The sequence below is a fragment of the Lemur catta genome, chromosome 1, assembly GCF_020740605.2.
Source record: "Lemur catta isolate mLemCat1 chromosome 1, mLemCat1.pri, whole genome shotgun sequence".
NCBI lineage: Eukaryota > Metazoa > Chordata > Mammalia > Primates > Lemuridae > Lemur > Lemur catta.
This window is the reverse complement of record NC_059128.1, coordinates 134877607-134897781: the sequence shown is the minus strand read 5'-3', so window position 1 is coordinate 134897781 and position 20175 is coordinate 134877607. Positions and strand designations below refer to the sequence as shown.

The window sequence follows — 20175 nt, the reverse complement described above, 5'->3', positions numbered from 1 at the left end:
TTATCATGAAGTGGTTATGATGTTGGAAAAAGTTCAAATTCCTCTTGTTTGCATGGTTAAAATGGAAAAGATTGTCATTTGCAAAGTCTTAAGGTCTTAGTGAACCTATTAATGCTTGATCATAAATGGAACGTCTCCTAGACATGAGACAGACTACTGCCCACATTTAATTCTCAGGGAAGCAAAGGGCCACTCAGCGGTTAGCTTATGGCTATATTTAAGACGAGCATAATTTCCATAAATATTTTGACACGAGGAACTCCGCTGAGCCCTCTAGTGCCAGCCCAGGTTGGCCGGTACTGTATCCAACAGTGATGAAAGATCGCAGTCTGCAGCGGAATAAAGAAGTCATGTTAAATAAATCATTTAACTTGTAAGCCACAATCGATAACTGTGCAGAGCTGTAGGATGGATAAAAGAAAAATGCCCTTCTCGCACTGATACTCAATCTTCTGTGAGGCCACTCCCCTGCCACCCAGGCCAAGGACAAGCTCCTTTTGTACCTAAAATAGTTACAGTTTGTAAAACAATACCTTCTTTCTACCACTTGCAACAGACAGTACAAATAATTCCTTCTCATGATTTATCTCTATCTGTGCACATCCACCCATTTCTTGGATGGATACTTCTTTTATGCACGACTCCCTTTTGTTGTTTTCTAGATTTGTTGCTAGTAAGTTGTCTGTGTCACCCAACCATAACTTTTCAATGCTTTAGACTTTATTTTTCTGACAGTTCTTGAAACTCCTATTTAACTTGTCAACCTACATCCTGCAATGTGTGATATATTGTTTTATTTGCTCATAACACTTCTTATTCTAACAAAGGCTTTTTATTAGTATGTTTTAAGACAGGATCTTCCCTCTGTTGCTCAGGCTGGGGTGCAGCGGCACAATCACAGCTCACTGCAACCTTGAACTCCTGGGCTGATGCAATCCTCCCACCTCAGCCTCTCAAGTAACTAGAACTACAGGTATGCACCACTAGGCTCAGCTAATTTTCATTTGCTTGTTTTAATTTTTTGTAGATGGGTCTCGCTATGTTGCCCAGGCTGGTCTCAAACTCCTGGCCTCAAACAATGCTACTGCTTCAGCCTCCCAAAGTGCTGGGATTCCAGGTGTGGGCCACCGCACCTGGCCGCTCCCCAACTCCAGCCACCCGGCAGTTTGCAGTTTACAAAGTGCTCTCAACTGTGACCTTATTTCATGAGCCCCAGAACTCAGTGCAAGACACAGAACAGGTGTTACTATCCCCATTTGAACGGGTAGGAAACAGAAGTGCAGAGAGTTAAGAACTTCGCCCAACTTCACATAGCTAGTAAGCAGAGCAGCAGCAAGAACCCCCGTTTCAGGCAGCTGCAGCTTCACCGCTCCCTCTACTATGTGAGTATGAAATGACGTGTCCTCCTGGACAGTGGGAGCCGTTCTGCGAGAAATCATGCTCCTAATGCCATCCCAACCGGGATCGCTGAGAGGTTACTGGCTTGATTCTTGGCCTTTGGGGTCCAACATGGAGAACTCCATCTGAGAAGTAGCTCGTTGGTTTCTCTCCCAGGTCCAGAGTTTCACAGCAAAGGAAACGAATCACTGCAACATCTCTGTGGGCTTGGGATCCAATTGTCTAGGTACTCTCGACTTACTATTAGGTCTTCTCTACTTGCATCAAAAGTAGTAATATTAATTATATGATTAATTATATATGTTGTATTTAACTAACAGACATAACAGTATGTATTACACTTATATATTATACTTACATATATTTATATATTATATATCACTCATTAGTTATCACTATATAGATATCACATATTAGTTATATATGTGCATATATCTACATATACACATATATGAGTATGTACACACTGACATTCGTATTTCATTATCAGTCACAAACACCAGATTATTTATGGAATGAAATATCTGGGTCTTATCTGATTAAAATTCATTGCCATTATGACCCGAATTCCCCCACTGGGTGACATTCCTGAGACCACACCTCTCAGAGAGGCACGTGCCGCTGACAGAAGCATTGGGTCTTCCTTTTCAATGGGGGAAACTGACCACGTTGATTAGGCTGTGAGCAAAAAAAGTTAGATACAGCATTATATAGCTCTAGGATGACTATAACAATGTGAGAATTATTAAGTATATATATTTTAGTTTGATGGTGTGATATATCCAAACTTAAACAGTATGATGATGATCTGTATAGAATTTCATGCTATACAACTGCAGCCTACAGGAGGGTTTTCAGGGCCCAGGAGAGAACATGGCGGTGGACACGCTGGGGAATGGTAGGTGCTGACTTGGAAACCAAATGGTCCTTAATTCTTGGTCTGTCACTGTCTTCTCACAATGGAGCTACTTTAATCTCAGGACGCCTATGCTTTCAATAGTCCCTTTCTCATGGGCTCACGCAGCCCCAGTCTCTTACCACCGAGTGTTCCCTGGTAGATTTAACCCCTTCACACCTGCCTCGGGTATCCTTTCATTTCTCCTTCTTTGCTCACAGCTTTTCTGGAACCACCTCCACGGACCTGGGTTACAATCTGAGCCCTTCTGCTGGAATCATCCCAGTGCCTGCCTTCTGCTGTTTTCACATCGATCGCAGCAGGGTATGTGTTTGTTCTATTACCGAGTTTGAGAACAAACACATAACACAAGGTGAGCCATGTCAGCAGGGCCGATTTTACAGGGAGGGTTATAGATGACTTCTGATGAAAGGTGTTTTAGCTGTGCCATTATTTTGATCCTCAGCTGAACAATATCAGCCCAGATGTCATGAGAAGAAAAGACTGTGTGAGGGAAGAGCCCCGGAGGATAATAACGACGGACAATAATTCACAAATCCGCCAAGTTCAATTTCTCCTCAAAATAAACATGGAAAGACAAGGACGGAGATCAGAATCAGAACAGCCCCTGTGCCAATTCTTCCTCGGTTCAGAAGAGCCACTTGCTGTACTGTCAACAGTGACTTTCAAAACCAAAAGCAGTCCCGTGGGGTATCCTAGGCCTACTGAGTACATGAGCTGGGAAAATCCTCATGTGTAAGGCTGAAAACTGAGGCCGTTTGTTATACAATTCTACAGGCTCATGAGTGGAAAATGTTGCATTTTTCCAGTTTTCATTAGTTATTTAAGAATCTAAGAGGTTCCAGGTTTATAAATGAAATGAATATACCTTTGAAAACCCATCTGTTTTCCTTGGGTTTATTTGGAGTCTGTGGCAGAGAACATAAGAGCACCTGCTAGTTTTGGGGCCAGGCCAGTGGCCCTGAATGTCCCCAGGTGTGTCTCTCAGCAGTCAGCACAGCGTGGAGAAGGGCGAAAAACACCAAATAAGGAATCATAGAACTTTCCTTCTGGTCCAGGTGTTCACACGTGGTCTCAGTTTCTTCATCTGTAAATAAGTCTGATCTAGACTTTCTCTAAAGCCCATTCCAATAAGATTCGGTGGGTCCATGATTGAGCAGCTACCATATATTCAAAGCCCAGGGTTAAGACATAAGTCCCAATTTTGAAGAAGTTACATTCCAGTGGAAAAAATAAAGCATGTCCATGAATGTTAACAACATGACAGAGCAAGAATGACTTTGCCAAGTGTCAAATGAGTATGACAGACAAATCCTCTTGAAGTCCATAGAAGAACGAGATCCTTCTGGCTGCAGCACTTGAGGAACACTTCTCTGAAGAGGTGAGACTGAAGTGGGTCCGAGAGGTTTCTTTTGTAGGTATTCCAGGCAGGAAGTAAGGCATGGTCAGAGACAAGAGGTAGGGAAGGCCAGGTGCCCTGAGAGATTCGATAGACTACTGACCCAACCAGAAAGTTACTCTAGGAACTTTAGTGTGTGGCAGAATCACCTAGAGCAGCGGTCTCCAACCTTTTTGGCACCAGGGACCGGTTTCATGGAAGACAATTTTCCCACTGACCAGGGTTGGGGGATGGTTTTGGGATGATTCAAGCACATTACGTTTATTGTGCAGTCAAACCTCTCTGCTAATGATAATCTGTATTTGCAGCCGCTCCCCAGAGCTAGGATCACTGCCTCAGCTCCACCTCAGATCATCAGGATTCAGATTCTCATAAGGAGCTATAACCTAGATCCCTCGCATGTGCCGTTTATAGTAGGGTTCGTGCTCCTGTGAGAATCTAATGCGCTACTGGTCTGACAGGAGGCGGAGCTCAGGCAGTGATGCTGGCCATGGGGAGCGGCTGTAAATACAGATGAAGCCTCACTGGCTCGCTCACCTGCTGCTCCCCTCCTGCTGTGCGGCCCAGTTCCTAACAGGCCACAGACCAGTACTGGTCCGCAGCCTGGGGGTTGGGACCACAGACCTAGAGGGTTTGTTAATACAGATCACTGGGTTTTACATCCATTGTGTCTGATGTAGTAGGTCTAGGTGGTGCCCAAGAACTTGCAATTCTAACAGGTCCCTGGTGACACTGACCTGCTGTTCCAGGGACGACTCTTTGAGAGCCACCATTCTGGTGAGTAGAAGGACGTGGTAATACAGGGTCACGGAACATTCATATCACAGTCTCTGTTCTACTGTGGGCTTGGTTAAACCCTACTTCAGAAACCCTAAAGCACTTTGGATGGTGATCATAATTACCTAAAGTTTCTCTCTCGGTAAATATTTTCAACTAAATCTGCCAGGAGAAGATGGAAATATGGAAGGAAATGAACATTTTTGGAGATTTCCTACTTATCAAATGCTTTCCAGAATGACCTCATTTCATTCCCACATCATTCCCATCAGATAAACACTATGATCCCACTTCACAGATGAACAAACTGGGGCCCAGAGACTCTGAATGCCTTACCCAAAGTCCAATAACAGGGCTGGGATCTATGAAGTGCCAGAACAATCTTGCACTCTAGCATTAAGAAGTCAGTGTGGAGATCTGACTGCCTTTGAATGCTCTTCAAAGGAGGGCAATGGGTCAAGGACCTCTGGAGATGAGTATTATTCTGTCTAAAATCAGGTCCAGAGGTACATGAACAAAGTCACCTGTACTGAGTGTTGCAAGAGTCACAGGAGAAGGGTAAAACAGACCAGACCAGGTTAATGTTATCTACAAATGGTGGGGGAAAAAACATCTTCCAAACAATGACTGCAGGATATTCACGTGCCCCACAAGAGTGCTCCATTTCAAAGGAATACCTTCGTGTTTGCAGTTCAAATATCAAGTCAGCCAGCTAGCCAGTGAGCGTGGCTCGGAAATCTGAGATGATCAGCAAAACCACTGCTTCTCCTTATTTGGATAAATAACAGCCTCAAAGACAACCAGTTTGGGAGCTGTGCGTGCCCTCAGGCTGGGCTTGGCGGGCGTCTCCGCCCACACCCTGCCAGGCCTTGCGCTGCACCAACAGCTGGAGGAGTTTACCCAAACATCAGCCAGTCCCTTCTTCCCCACAGGGTCCGATATCAACAGGAGCTTCCTCCTCAGAGACAGGATCTGCTTCCCTGTGTCCCAACAACAAACATCCAGGTCTTTGAGCACTCCTACACTCAAGGGAAGCCCTGCACACCTGAGTCTGAGTAGCTCATGAGAAACCAACAGATAGCTACTGGCCCAGCAACTCCACACAAAGAAGTCGTGCTCCATGGGACAAAATGCCACGCCAGGCAGGCTGTAGACACTGTCTAGTTGCTCCCCTATACACTGTCCCCAGAAAGGAAAGCCTTCTGTGCCACACAGGAGGTAAGGCATGTGAAGAAAATGCTCTGTAATCCATGGAGCGCTTTGCAAAGTTCATGATTAGTACCAAGAGTTTTCAACTCACTTTAAAGAGAAACAAGCTCTAGGCTGAACCAAAAGTGGCTTATATTCCCCCGATGCCCCACCCAACCTCTTGCCCATTATTACCCTTATTCTCTTTCCAAAAAGTAATCTTGGGGCAAAATTTCTCCTAGAGAGGGCAGGAATATAAAGGTCAATAAACAGAAGATGCCTTCTTAAAATTAGGGTAAGACATTGGCTCTATTTGGATGACTTCTCCTCGGATGCACTGAAGTATACAAATTAGTTTCCAAATATTTTTTTTAAAAAGGTTTAATCGTCCTCATCAATCAGCACTCCTCTGTACCATCCTACTGGAGGAAGGCAGTAGGGTGTGGTGAAGTGAGCACTGGATTATGACTCAAAAGCCTTGGTTTCTCCTCCTGAGAATGTCTTGTCAGCTATGGTCTCATGACAGTGACTGTGGTCCTGACACTGAACTCTGAGCCCCGATTCTGCTGCTAACCTGGCTCAGGAACACCTTCCACGCTTACTCTTCTGGTGCTGTGAATATCTAGTGAGCGCAGTCATTGCTACCATATTTGCATGCAAAAAAGTGTGATTCACATGCATTATTACCAACATCGCCAACGAACATTCATGGGCCCGCTCCATGAGTTGTGGGACAGGGCAAAAGGAATAAAATGGATTATACTCACTTAATGTATTCATAGGAGGATGAAGAGAATGATACATTCTTTTCTGAAACACAAGAACTCACAGAAGGATGGAGATTCTGATGCAGCCAGTGTAAGAACACAGAGCTGTGTTGTATCCCAAAGACATCATCCAATATACACCGTAGACTCGCATTCAAGAAGGTACTTTTCCTTATTCCCATTCCCAAATTAATTGATGATTTGCAAGCCCGATCAGGCTATGTAAAAGACTCCTCATTCATTTCACCCTGGTCTGACAACAAGTAGGCTCAAATTTCAGTGCCTTATCATCATTATGAGACGGATGATTACCTACATCTTGCTTTGGATTGTTCTCATTCCCTTCTCATCTTGTCACCTGTGAGCACATCTTTCGGGGAACCATGTCATTACCTGCCTGCCGCCAGAATAAAAGTTTTGGTTGGTGAGGAGGAGGCTGAACCAGTTAGCTCAAGATAAGTTTTTGGATGTTCTCAGAATTTCAACCATATTATCTATTCTAGTCCTGTTCTACATTTATATTAAAAACAGGGATCTGGAGGCTCTAGGATAGTTCTTGATAGGAAAACATTTATCCTGCAATATAACTCAAAATTAATTTTTGGCATTTTTTTTGGCATAGCCAAGAATGGTGATTTAATGCAAATGTAGAGATGTTTTGTTATTGCATATATATGCCAAGACAGCTTCGCACATATACTCACTGTAGCTATATTTAAGATATAAAATTATATTTGGGTAGTTTTTATATTAAGATCCTCTCTCTATATATATGAGTACATATCTGTCGATAAAAATTCTGTGCCAAAATTAAAAATATCAAAATTCCACATCTGACTCATTTTTCTGCTTTAGTCTCAAAGTGATACTGAATAGAAACTTATTAGCATTTCACTAAATTTCCTCAGATCATTGTTACGAATAATAAAAATACAGAAACATTTTAAAACAACATATTTCAGTCTTAAAATGGTCAGATTAACATAATTATAGCCTTAGGTTGCCAAGAGTGGCACATTTTTCATTTTCATGAGAATGCAGAGGTTCTCGCAGATCACAAGCTAATAGGCTCCTTGGTCTAAATATATACGGTAAAATCTGCAGCAAATTTCTGAAGCATTAAGGTCTGAACCCTGTAGATATCTGGTGAGTAAATTACGCTGCAGTGGAGATTTTTTTTTGTTTTGTTTTGCAGTTACACAGCTGCTAGGAAATATATTTTTAGATTTGCTTCTAAAAGCAAGCAAAAATGGCATCCAGTTTGTGGATCTGTGTCCATGATGTTCCATCAGTGCCTACTGCACGGGGTCAACCGTCTACAAAGTGTTCTATCCAGTGCCCCTTGTTCCTTGCACGTGAGTACAGGGAACGGCACTCGATGCACATTCTAGAAGGAGCTCTCAGACCCTGACCACAAATACCATGCTGCAGAGGTGGCAACTTTCATGAAAAACACGCATGGAAGTTTAAGTCCCCCAGTAGATCAGGCCCCTGCTATTTCTAAATTAGGTGTCACCATTGCTGACATCATTATGATTTCTTATTGTTGTCTGGGTTTTTGTGTCGTGGCTCTTCCTACTCTATCCAGGGCAAACGAAAAAGAACAGGTTCAAAGAGTGAAATCAGAGCAAGGCAAAGCATGACCTTTGATGTCACCAGAAAAGAAAAAAAGAAAGAAGTCATGTACACGTGTCGATAGACCGAGCCAAACATATTTTGTGTATTTCGGGAATACGGAGTGAGCTGCCTGCACAATCGGAAGGGATCCTCTAGCTTCAGTGACAAGCTAGAAATTCACACCTCTTATCTGGGGAGGACTTGAATAAATAAACCTGCGCAAAAATGATTGAATGAACAGCTCTTCTTTTGGGCTAAATAATAAGATGCTGAAGGTCTTGAAAATTCTTTTTTTTTTTTTTTTTTTGAGACAGAGTCTCACTTTGTTGCCTAGGCTAGAGTGAGTGCCGTGGCATCAGCCTAGCTCACAGCAACCTCAAACTCCTGGGCTCAAGCGATCCTCCTGCCTCAGCCTCCCCAGTAGCTGGGACTACAGGCATGTGCCACAATGCCCGGCTAATTTTTTCTATATATATATATTTTTTAGTTGGCCAGAAAATTTATTTCTATTTTTAGTAGAGACGGGGTCTCGTACTCCTGACCTCGAGCGATCCACCTGCCTCGGCCTCCCAGAGGGCTAGGATTACAGGCGTGAGCCACCACGCCTGGCCATTGAAAATTCTTAAAGAAGAATTAGATTTGATTCTGACGTTAAAATGGTTCATTTTTTTTCAACCCTATAATCTATAAAGAAGTTTTACTCTTTCCCTTTATGAATCCCCTATTTGAACTTCATTTTAAAGCCTTGGTGTCTACACTTCCTGCATTAACGAGACACGGGCACCATTGTGGCTGCGTCCTTACACTGTAGCTGTATTAGTACCAATTTAATAATTGTCTTTAAGTCAGTTTTAAATTGACTTTTTTTCCTCCTTCGTTGTGACCTTAGCAATAATATTAACTCTCAGGTTCTTCGTGCTACCTATCTTTCCAACATTCATGAAAAATATTACATGATTATTAAAATTTAAAAACCTGCCTTTATAGGTGCTGCCTAAAATCACTGGCTCCAGTGAAGAATAACATTAGAAATAGTTTAAGTAGTATTATATACAAGTTTCAAATAGAGCGATTGTAGGAGCTATTTGTCATGGCAAAGAGGCTGATTTTTAAAATAATGCTACAATACTGTACAACATTTTTGAGTCAATATCGCTTTACTCAAAGTATCTCATAATTCGAAGCAGCTGCTATTTTTCAGTTGACCTGATGGCCTATTCTCCTTGCATAAAAATATTGGTTAATCTAAATCTGGTTAGTTCAAAATCCATTTATTTTTGGTCCAGGCTCATGCATTTCTGATTAATGAGCTCTGGCCCTACGACATGATCTCTGGTTCTTTTTTAGTAAGATCATCTAGACGAGAGAGAGCTGTCGCTCTTTCTGGAGGGTAAGTGAAAGCTGGCTATGCCCAACTACCATAATGGATGGCTAAGAGAAGTCAATTAAATATATAGTGTTTTCCTAAATCAATCAAGAAAACAAAACTTTCAAGCCCAGAGGACAACAAACCCAGAGGGATCGGCTTGATAGGGCTCCAGATACAGACAAGAGTCTGGTCTAGGGCAGTGGTCCCCAACCTTTCGGGCACCAGGGACCGGTTTCATGGAAGACAATTTTTCCACAGACTGGGGCTGGGGTGGGGCAGAGCTCTGCAGCCTGGTTCCTAACAGGCCATGGACTGGTACCAGTCTGTAACCTGGGGGTTGGGGACCCCTGGTCTAGGGGGCAGGTGGCTTGAGTGCCACCCTATTTTTGTCACTTCCTTCTTTTGTGATCTCAACCAAGTCACTCCAGCTACTCTGGGTTTCTTAGGTCTCAACTTCCAGGTGAATGGGTTACTAAAGAGGATGCCTAGGACGCTCTTTCTACCTCGAAAACCCTACAACTCCAAATAAGTCAAGCCTGTTCCTCAAAAGCAGACAGAGAATCTATCACTCCTGCAAATTACACGGAAGCAAAGGAATCACCTACCCCACGGGAAAAAGTAGGACAGAGAGGAAATGTGCTACCAGCAGGCAACATGTATCTTAAAAACATTTTTCCTCTTTCAAAGATTCACATGTGCTTCCCCCACCCCTAAATTTATATAAAAGTAACACATGTTCACTTGAGAAATTTTGGAAAAAGCATAAAGTGAAGAATGGTCACCTGGAAGCCCTCTACGGGGTGGGATCTTGGAGTATGGGAGCCTAGGCTGATGTGGTAGGGAACATTCTGGTACAGTCTGGGCTGCTCTGATGGGGACCCATGAAGAACACAGGAAGGCAAAACCCCAGCACGACAAGAACAAGTAGGTGCAAGAGACACAACCTGAAAACTCAAGGATACACACCCCCAGTCAAAGGCAGTTTCTGCTACCATCTATATTTATAAGGGCAAAGAGAAGAGATGTGGCTCGGGTTGCAAAGAGGAGAGGGATGTGGCGAAAACCTCTCATGTGCACTCCAGCCAGCGGCGGCTCAGGATCCTTCAGGAGCTACCCCTGGCACCCCCTGAAGGAGGAGGAGCCTCTGCTCCAATCGCCTTTCAGGTGCGTTGCTTGTGCAGCCAACCCTGAGCTCCATGCTGAAATGGGGCTGGAAGCCAGCTGCCTGGATCCCCAAGCCCAAACTCTGTGTTGTGATGAGCAGCTGCATCCCCTGTGGATGCTGGTACTTTGCATAACAAATCACCAGGATATTTTTGCTGCTGCCAGGAGGAAGTAGGAAGAGCAATGTCCAAGGTGAAGTTCAACGTCCAAGGTGAAGTGCAATGTCCAAGATGAAGTTCCAGCTTGGAGGTGGCTGAGCCAGCCACCCTGACCCCAGACCCCCTCACCCCAGACCCCCTCCCCTTCAGCCTTTTTAAACATTATTCCTGTTTCCCTGCTCTGCCAGCAGCCTAGAGGGGCAGGCACTGTTGGCCAGTCTCCATTCAAAGACATTTTCTTGCTCCCAAATCAAACTCACTAATGAGCTCCCTGCCCTGTCCCATGAAAACATTTCTTTTTTTTTAATGAGTGACACAGCACAGGAAGCAAAGAAGAAAGCAGGAAAGGTGTCTGCAGTGAAGAGGAAAGAGTCGTTTATCCAAAAATGCTTGTTTGCTGTTGCCGCACTATCTAATGGTCACTGTGTTTATTTTACCCTGGTAAGTTTTCACCAGGTCCCTGGATAAACATCCAGTCTGATACTAAGTTTTGCATGGCATAGTTCTTAAAAAAAAAATACACACACAATCCAGAATAGTGTAAGATAATTTATCTCGAAGCCAAATAAACATTACTTAATTATTGTTATTGTTTTCAAGATAAGTTATCTGTATTTGACTCCAAGCTCCAAGCTACTAAGGCTGCAGTGCATGACCTAAAAACAAGGAGTGTGGAGACAGCCTGTCTTTAAAGCCAGCTGTGCTACTTACTAGTGTGTGACCTTGTTACTTAATCCCTCTTGGCCTCAGTTTTCCAGTCTTAAAATGGGTATAATAGGACCTATGCTGTAGGGTGATTACAATGAACAAATGAAATAATATATATTATTGAGACCATGTTAGATAACAACTTCTCACATATATTAACTCATCCATTGACTAGGATAAAGATATTCACAGGAATATGGATAAGTAGCTCCATGTACCTTTAAAGGAATCAGTCTGACTTAAAAGGACATCACTCTTATTAAATTCCTTTAAAAGAAATCAATGCAAAATATTGTGTTGAACTATTGCAAGAGTGAGTGAGACAGAATAGTTATCTCAAGTAAATAAGATTTCTGTCAAAGATTTTTTCAGGTAACCATTAAACCTGATATAATGAGCTTGTATCAGTTATTTAAAAACTGTAGGAGTTTTTAACGTTATATCATAAAGCTTACACTGGTAGCTCTTTAAAAACAATTTTTTTTCAAAACCCCGATCAAAGCTATTTTTATTTTAAGATTTAAAGTGATTTTCACAAGAACCAAAACACCAAATCATTTTTCCCTAGAATGCTGAAGGATACATACTAATTCCCTCCCTTATTTGTACCATGCTTTCAAATTTCCTACATTTCCTCAGAAACGGAATGCAAGTCAACAGCTTTGCAAAAACCCTGCAAACTGTCACAAGACACATAAATCAATGAGACCTGTACAAGCAAACTATGTTGACACTTGAAATCCTTTTCTAAATTATAAGGTTAAACAGAAACTAGATCATAAGATTTATAGATTGGAGACAGCCCACTGTAATTTAAGTGGATTTTAAAAAACCGACTAATGCCAGTAACAAAGAGGTTTCCTGCTAAGCAGCGTGCAAGAAGTTAAAATAAAACCTGAAACTGTAATTCCTTATTGCATTGAACTTGACTACGGAAGGCAGCTCCATTGAATGTCAATGTGCCAGGGTGTGACCGAAAAAATTCTGAAGATTATATTTTATTATAAAGGCACAGTTCTTACCTTACATTTTCCGTGAACCTTTCTTTTCTAGAAGAAACTTTCTAGACTTGCAGAGACCTCGAAACCACTCATCTCTCGCATGCTTCCAGCTCTGCCTGTCTTCACGGTGACTAACTGCAAGGCTTGGGGGTTTTTTTACAGAAGGAAGCTTTTAGTCAAAATATGTGGTTTAAAGGAGCGGTATCCACCCTTGTTAAAACTATTTCACGGACACTCAGAGGTTTTGTTTCTACTCTATGAAAGTTAAATCTGAGTAGGAAGGCATTTTTCCTGTCCCGGAAATCAGCATAACTAAAACCAATGCTGAGCTAACGAGAAATGTTTCTTCCATGTGTTCTGTCTGGCAGAATCTGCAAGCCATATCAAGGAAGCACGTGATGTTTATAAATACAATATGGCTCATGTTGTCATAACCTCTCAATGACAAAAAAAAAAAAAAAAAAAGTACAAGGAAAAGCAAGCAGCCACGCAGGAAAGATGAGATTTGTATTGCTTGGAAGCTGTGTACGAGATATGCATATATTACCCTTTCTTGCTTCTTAAAAAATAAGACTTTATAACTGGAAGCAGGGAGGGAAGAAAAAAATATCTACCATATCTGGATAGCCACTGTATTCAAATGTGTCTGCCTAGCTAATCATGTCAGTAAGAGAACTTCCTTATCAATTGCAAGAGAAACATCTTTTTGCCTCCCAGAAAGGCACAATGTATTAATAAAAGATACATTATTTGGTACATCACTCATAAGAAAGTTCCATAGTGTTAACTCAGGCAAATAATAGAACAAAAGCAAGGATTTCACATAGCCTGAACTGATGCAAAAAATTATAGATGTCTGTATATTATTGATTGAGTTATTGATTATTGACTTTTCATCACTGTATCTTCAGAATCTTGCAGGAGAGCCCAGGTCAGAGGAGGGTCTCCACTTGGGTGGGTGAAATCAGTGAACCTTTACAATAATGAAGTTAGGTCAACTGTTCTCAAATCAGCATCCCTATTTTATATTAAATAAGTTTGGAGTTATTTGAAATACTAACCACCAACTCAATCTAAAAGCAAGATCTGCCTTAGCAAGTTACAATATAAACGCAGCAAAACAAGATCTGTCTTGTTGCAATTTGTTATCTAGAGATTTACCTTACTTTCTACCTTAGGTGAATTTAACCCTTGAAAACCACCCCCTCCCCAAATAAAAGGGCAGATAAGTATGTATTTCTGACAATTGCTTATTTTAATCTGACAAAGCTAGACTTTTTTATTGTTATTCACATCTTGAACTTCAGCATTATGAACTGCTATCAGATTATATCGATGGAAGGGGGAATTCTGTTAGGACAAATAGACATTCTTATTTCTCGTTTTGTGCAGCAAACAATACCAGGATAAACTAGGAAATGTACTGTAAACCTCGAACGTTTACATTTACAAATCACTGTATTGATCGTAGAAGATAAGGCACTGGCTGAAGGTCTGTGATAGGAAAGTGCTGACGTCAGTATCTTTTTCCATCCAGATATTTAACAAGAATCTACCCAGGGAAGGACATTGTCCGAGAGAGCCGCAGGGAGTGTGAAGATGAATGAAATGGAAACCTTGCTACCAAAAGCCTTGAGTTGAAAAAGGATTTTAAGACGTGTACATCACTAACTACAATGCAGGCAGGAGAAGGGGCGTGTGCAAAGAGAGGAGGGCAGGGAGGTGGAATTCTATGGAAGTTCCAAGAAGGGACAGACATGAGGTTTGGAGAAGAGCGGCTGGATGAAGATAGTGGCTTTTGAGTTTGGTCTTCGGAAATGGGTGACCCAGAGACACAAATGATGAAGACAGTAGTGAGAGAGGACAATAGTGACCCCAGGTGTGATTAAGAAGGGCCAATTCGAGAGTCGGCCTGCCTAGCTGCATGGCTTGGAGCATGTTCACTAACCTCTCTAAGCCTTGGCCTCCACGTTGGAAACCGGAGACTAATAAGAATTCCTCGCACATTGCGTAATTGTGAAAATCAAATGAGAGTGAATACAAGCAAAATGCGTAGCACGGTGCCTGGCGCAGTGTATTTGACGAGTGTTAGTTATTAATACGACTGTCGCTGTGTGAGTGGAGGGCATGCTATGGTTGGCCAAGGAAGATCTCGAACAAATAAAAGAAAATTAGCTAGGAGGGTTTTCTCTAACTTCCATTTCTATGGGATTACTTCACCACCCCCGCAAATCCCAACCCCTTCTTTTCGACCAGAGCACTGCCCTGTGGAAAAAAGAGCTTTGAGTTCTGTGGCCACTGAAGACACATGTACTGCATAGGCACATCTTTTCTATTTTTTGGGGGGTCATGGGGTGGTGGGTATCTTTTTAATGCAGTCAGAAAAGAACAGAATGAAACAAAGTTAAATATAAAAAGATGCCATGAAATAGACGTGTAATAGAATTAAGGAGTGAAACAAATATTAATAAATGATATTTTGTGTGTTTTTATTAAGAGCATCATTTCAACACTTGCAAAACTTACATGGAAATATCAAGAAGGGAGGTTGTGGACTGAATGCAAAGAAACAGAAAGAAGTGAGTTCATATCTGATGTCTGACGTGTATCAGCTGTGGGAGCTTGGGAAAGACCTCTGAGGCCTCAGTTTTACCGTCTGTAAAAATGGAGTCGGTGCATGTACTCTGCGGAGTTGCTGACTAATTTAAATAATATTAACATGTAAAGTACTTAACACATTACCTACTACAAGTACAGACACAAAAAGGTCTGTTATCTTATGGTTAGATTAACAATGGTATAGAAAGAATACTATTTATATCCCGACAGATTCTGCAAAGAAATTAATAGAATTCACATAAATTTTTACGATTTTGCAAAAAAAAAAAAAAAAAAAAAGATGAAGAAGTCAAAGTGAAATGTGCGACAAAAGGAAGATGAAAGTAGGAAAATTAAAAAGAGAGCCCAGGAATGAAGCCAACACACAAAATACACACCACAAATGCCTGTATCTCCGCAGTGGGTGGGCCACAAATTTAATTCTAAGCTTTAGAGTAGCAGCACAAAGACGGAAAATGATCACTTACATGATTCAAAGATTTGTCCACATGATAAAAATAAACCGAGAGAAGCACAACTATTTTGGGGATGAGAAGAGAAAGTTTTACAGTGGGTCTTCATTAATGACAGAAAATGAATAATATGGCATTTGTAGCACCATCATTAAAGTACTCAATGCATCCTGTTTACCAAGCTTTTACATTCACCATGGGTTAAGATGCCCCCACTGGCTTTCGGAGGGATACAAAGTTAAACATAGTATGGTCTGTGCCTTTGAAGAACTTACAATCTTGCGGATGAGAAGAACATGCACCTAAACGATTATAACACCAGGAGCATGTACCACATGCGCCCAAAACGGAAAAATTAAATCTAACAGAGCATTCAGGAAAGCTTCGTGGAGTAGGCAGTCTTTTATTTGAGCTCTAAAAGCAAGTTTTTATTTTTTAACGTTTTATTATGGGATTTTCAAAACAGAAAAAAGTAGAAAAAAACAACATAAGGAACTCCTATCATCTAGCTTTCACATTTTCAACATTTTACCATTTTCTTTCATCTACTTCCACCTTTTTTTTTTCTTTTTTGGTTTGCTGCAGTATTTGAAAGCAAATCCCATTCATCATATTGTTTAACCTGTAAATACTTTAGTATGTCTTGTTTTTTAAAACATAACCACCAACCTATTATTATGCCCAACAGAATTACCAGTGATCCCTTAATATCCTCTGACTCCGAACACATGTTCCAATTTCCCGAATAGTTTCAAAGACGTCTTTTACAGTCGCTTCGTTCCACTTCGGATCCACACGTGGTGCACGTGTCGCATTTGGTTGTTAGAGTACAGTGGACCCTTGAGAAACTTAACCGGGCTCCCTCCCACATTTCTTTATGCCAATAATTTGTTGAAGGAATGGGACAATTGTCCTGTAATAAATATGTTAGATGCGTGGAATTTTGTAAGGCAGATATATGGGGAGGGAGAAGGCATTTCAGACACTTGGAAGGGGAGAATAGGAGAATGCAATGAGGGGTAAAAACCGTGAGTGGCTCAGTAAAGAAACAACCAATGCTGTTAACTACAGCTGCAGAGCTGTAGCTAAGAGCCTGGGATGTGGGGCCACACTGCCCGGGTTCAAATCTCAGCCCTGCCACTCTCTAGCTTTGGGGGTTTGGGAAAATTTCTTAACATAAGCAGTTGTTTCATCAGCTGTAAATATGGAGGTTTATACCAATACCTGCCTCGGAAATTTTATCTTGTGGATTAAATACAATTATGCTTGATAAATGCTCAGATAAGTGAGCTATTATAAGAGTAGAGGATCATCTGTAACAGCCCTTGCAGAGAGCAGTAGATGAGCTCTGGTGATTAGCTGGATGCATTGAAGAACACATGTCAGGCAAGAGAAGAATTATTGATAATGCAATGTTTGAAATACCTCCTCCTGCACTCCCAAAACATGCATGGGTGCACACACATGCACACAAACATACCAGCACAGCCCCTCCATCCTTCAAAAGACAGAGAATCAAGAAGGAAAAAGACTTGGTGGGAAAAGATTAGAAATTTATTCTTCAAAAGGATACATTGGAAACACTGAAAGCACATCCATGTGAAGACAGCCACTGAGAAACTGGACATTGGTGGGAGGCTGAGGCAGAGAGGATCATTTGACTCTAGGAGTTTGAGATCAGCCTGGACAACACAGTGAGACCCTGTATCTACAAAACATAAAAATCAGCCAGGCCTGGTGGTGTGTGCCTGCAGTGCCAGCTACATGGGAGGCTGAGGTGGGAGGATTGCGTGAGGCCAGGAGTTCAAGGCTGCAATGAACTATGATCACACCACTGCACTCCAGCCTGGAGGACAGAGCAAGACCCTGTCTCTTAAAAAAAAAAAGAAAGAAAGAAGGGGGACATTTGGGTCTTGAATTCTAGATATGCGAGAGCTAAGGATATACTTTTAAGCATCATCCACATTAATATAATAGTTAAATTAGCAGTAAGGTAAAAATCACAAGTGCAAATGTTCAGATAAAAAAAGAACAAACCGAAAAAAAAAAAAAAAGAAGAAAGAAAACCAAACCCTAAACTGGTAAAGCCAGCTTGAACACACTGCAGACCATTTAGAGGACAAGAGAAAGCAGTTAGTGATGGAGGCTGAGGCGTGTTTGAATGTAGGCAAGAAATGTGGACACGCGGTGTGGTGCAAACCAATGGCTTCAAAGGAGACCATTCATAGCGTCAAGCACAGAGCTCCACGGGAGGGGGCTGGGAGGCAGCCGCTGACGGTGCCGGGGAGTAATTTGAGAAGCAGGGCCAATTCAGGGAGTGTGTTCAAAATGCCAATCTGGCAGTTGTCTGCATACAAGTAAAAATTAAAGACATACAAGTGAAATTAAGGGGAGGAGAGAAGAGGAAGAGTATTCAATGAAGAGAACAGAGATTCTTGGGAAGTAATCTCAAAGCACACAAGAAGGTGGAGAAGCCCCCAAACTGTGAAAAACTCACTGGGTTTGGTGCAAACGAAGGCACCCTTAAAACAAGCAACTGTCCAAGTCCTTCAACAAACTTGGTATGAGAAAAGTATACCCTTTGAGAGCCACAAAATGCAATGGTTCATCTTTGAGTTGTACATTTGGGAATTAGAAACCCCGTGAGTGCACACATCAATTTTGCAAAAGGGCCCATTCCATATGGTGAGCTCCATCCCTCGAGAAGTGAATTATCAAAGCTACTATCTGATGTAAGGAAACAAAAGCCATGTGATTAAATTAGACCAGGGTGATATGTAGAGAACCAGGAACCTGGTGTGCTGAGTTCCAGCCGAGAACCACAAGTCTCATCAGACAGATGAGCCTCAAAAAAAAAAAATGCTCAGCTAGATGCTAAGTGCAAAACCAGACACACGTCCTGCCCACCACGCACGCATTCCACGCACACCCGGAGGCCCAGTCCAGCACCACTCCCATCTTAAAACCGCTCTGGGAGGACTGCCTGTTTTAGATGCAGAGTCTTACATTTTCTTTTCTTTCCAAGGCAAGATATTAAATGCATTGTTTAAAGGGAGTCTCAGAGGGTTCTGGTGTGGCTGTTGTTGCCACGCTGCTAGTTCCAGCCAGTGTTTTTCACACTATGCATGTTTACTGGTAGTGAGTGCGCAGCTGTGCGGCCTGCCCCAGGTGTTCTCTGGAGGCTGAGGAGTGAGGTTTGACATCAGGGGCAGTGACCAGCTCATGCACGTAGTTAACGTTGAATTCTTCCATGGCCACGTTCACTGCAAACACACAGGAGGCCGCAGCTCCTCTAAACCCACCACGCCACATGGTTTAGTCTGCAGCAGTTGATCCTTGCTGTGGTCTCTATGCCTGTTCCTCGCTGCCAACAACAGACTCGTGCGGCTGCGCTCCAGGCAGAGATCACCCAAACTTCCTGGCCTTTAATGGCAATGCAGCCACAGTCACCAGGAAAGGAGAAAAAATTCCAAACTCCAGAGCCAAAAGGTGAGGCCAAGTGAATTCCACGCCTTTTAGTGTCTGGAATCCGCAAATACGGACCAAGCTGCAAACTGCAGGCAGGATCACACCTAGTCGATTTTGAAACCACTATGTATTTCTAAGTCCTCTACACTGAGACTTGAAAGCTTTTCTGTTGGTTACGTGGTGACCATTTGTTGTCCCCTCATCTGGGGACAACAGTTGCTTTTCTCACACAGAAAAACTGGTGGGCTATGGGGAACTCAGAAAGCGACCACGAGGGTCTCATCTGAAAGTAACAACAGAACGACTTTGCTGAAACCCACAGCACAAGCTCTGCATTCTTTTTTTTTTGGGGGGACAGAGTCTTGCTCTGTTGCCCAGGCTAGAGTGCCGTGGCGTCAGCCTAGCTCACAGCAACCTCAAACTCCTGGGCTCAAGTGATCCTCCTGCCTCAGCCTCCCAAGTAGCTGGGACTACAGGCATGCGCCACCATGCCCTGCTAATTTTTTCTATATATATTTTTAGCTGTCTATAATTTCTTTCTATTTTTAGTAGAGACGGGGTCTCTCTCTTGCTCAGGCTGGTCTCGAACTCCTGACCTTGAGTGATCCTCCTGCCTTGGCCTCCCAGAGTGCTAGGATTACAGGCGTGAGCCACTGCACCCGGCCAAGCTCTGCATTCTGACTGGCTTTGTTCATGGGGTTAATATTTGATTCTCTCAATCCTCACTGCCAGTCTCTGTGGAGGCGCCACACCTGCGTGAGAGCTAAAGCAGGTGCCCTTCCCAGCCACAAACAGGATCCTCAGAGGCAGTGCTGGGCACCTGTGTGGAAATGGCTCCGTGTGACAGAAACAAAGCTCTGAGCACCACGGAACTCCAGCCCGAAGGAGGGACGTATCCAAAAATAAAGACATCCCAGGGAGCGAAGACTCTCACAAAAGCCACTGAGAAAAAGGATAACCAAGTAATAAAAGGCAGAGGGTACCATGATTATTTAGTCCCTGCTCCATGACTGGCATGACCCGATCTGTCTGCACGTGGCTTTGGTTTGCATTTGGAGGGTAACCAGATAAATAAGACTCCAAACCCTAGATGTTTTTGAAGTGGCAACACAGCCGTCACTTCAAATCACGTTACTTCTGACATAAAAAATCGGCAGTTGAGTACGTGAGAGGC

At 42.6% G+C, this 20175-nt stretch overlaps 1 protein-coding gene and 1 long non-coding RNA gene across 13 annotated transcripts in view; one reads left to right on the top strand and one right to left on the bottom strand.

Moving 5' to 3' along the window:
* Positions 1 to 20175, bottom strand: part of KIAA1217 (KIAA1217 ortholog) — a 293787-nt gene that overhangs the window by 81218 nt on the left and 192394 nt on the right. Inside the window, exon 1 of one of the 12 annotated variants that reach the window (XM_045534973.1) lies at positions 12484 to 12837. The exons of 10 other annotated variants lie outside the window; for them this stretch is intronic. The gene's annotated coding sequence lies outside the window, so the exon portion shown is untranslated. Of the gene's footprint in view, positions 1 to 12483; positions 12838 to 20175 lie in introns of those variants that run through there. One more of the 12 variants, XM_045534911.1, reaches the window with a different exon arrangement.
* LOC123626131 lies at positions 939 to 3177 on the top strand. The gene is made up of 3 exons (XR_006730747.1): positions 939 to 973; positions 2515 to 2666; positions 2760 to 3177. It is a non-coding gene; the product is annotated as an uncharacterized LOC123626131 (long non-coding RNA).